The 1433-nt window shown below is 29.6% G+C and overlaps 1 non-coding gene across 1 annotated transcript; it reads left to right on the top strand.

Annotated features, from left to right (window-relative positions):
• Positions 1 to 397: 397 nt before the first annotated feature.
• TRNAG-GCC (transfer RNA glycine (anticodon GCC)) lies at positions 398 to 468 on the top strand. The gene has a single exon. It is a non-coding gene; the product is annotated as a tRNA-Gly (tRNA).
• Positions 469 to 1433: the final 965 nt, after the last annotated feature.

Here is a 1433-nt window from a genome sequence, read left to right on the forward strand (position 1 = left end):
CCTCCTGCACTAATTTATGTGTAATTTTCAAGTACTCAACTTTTTTTTGGGATCATGTTTCCCAGATACTCTTCTCACTTCACATCAACTTATGATACGACTCAATATCATCACAAAAAATTGTGTGAAAAGTTCATTATAATTCAGTTGAATCACTTCACATATTCTGTTGTTATGTGCAGAGTTCATTACAAAAAAGATCATCAATATTATTGGCCATTTCAATTTAGAATAATCTCGGATCATGAAATCTGTACCTGAAGGCTGAAGGGTTATTGTTTGTATTACCAAATCATGATTTTCGTCGGTGTTGGAACCATGATTTCTCTTTCTTAGTTGGCTCAATCTTTTTCTAGTTTTTCTATATATAAACAAAATGTTCTACATAAAACAACAAGCACCAGTGGTCTAGTGGTAGAATAGTACCCTGCCACGGTACAGACCCGGGTTCGATTCCCGGCTGGTGCATATTTCTGTGGGAACAGTGATGATAGTTTGAAGTGATTGATGGGTCAATCATAGTTAATCTCTTAAAATGGATTAATAACTAAATCTGAGTTCCAATTTTTTTCATTCCCCTTTGTTTTGTAAAAATCTGGTTTCTAAGTCTTCTTATATTTAAAAAAAAAGTTGTAACTTCCTTTTATTTGGATTAACAACTTCTGAAGTTTTAAATTTACATGATAAACAAAGATAAATAAATTTGTAGAAAATAATTTATCTTTCTGCAAAAGTCATTATTGAGAGGATTATACTTAATATTTCTAATTATTATTATATCTTTTTGAATAATAAATATAAGAAATTAAACTTCATCTCTTTTATAAATTTTCAATTATATATACGTAAAAATTACCATTTAGCAAAAATATTAAAGGAGAACGAAAAATAGTTTATTAAGATGAGCATTTAAAATAAACATTTGCAGAAAATAGTAAATTGAAAGTGATAAAATATCTGAACATAAAGCTTAAAATAATTTTCAAAATCGTAGACTTGGATTAAAACAAGTGAAACTAAATTAAAGGTAAAAGACACGCAGCTATAAATGAAGAACAAAATAAGATAAAATTGGTGAGAAGACGTATGTAGCAAGTGCGCTTTCATTGAAGAACAAAATAGGATAGAACTAGAATGGTGAAAAGACATAGGTAACAATTGCACTTTGGATGAAATAACAAAACTGCCGGTTGTCTTGAATGAAAAGTTTCGCTGCTAATTTATCTTTTGTAAATTATGTTTGCGTCTTCTAGTTACACTGGAACGGTCTCTGTTGGGATAGAGAAGACTCTACCTGTTGAACATATTCCGATAATTAAGTCCGTGAAAACTTACGAAAATAAGATAAGTATTCAATTTCAGTTTAGTATTCAGAAACAACAAACATTTACTTGGGGTTTGAAATCCCTTTTATAGCTTAATTGTTTAACAAC

Source organism: Phaseolus vulgaris, chromosome 10 (genome assembly GCF_000499845.2).
Source record: "Phaseolus vulgaris cultivar G19833 chromosome 10, P. vulgaris v2.0, whole genome shotgun sequence".
NCBI classification, from domain to species: domain Eukaryota; kingdom Viridiplantae; phylum Streptophyta; class Magnoliopsida; order Fabales; family Fabaceae; genus Phaseolus; species Phaseolus vulgaris.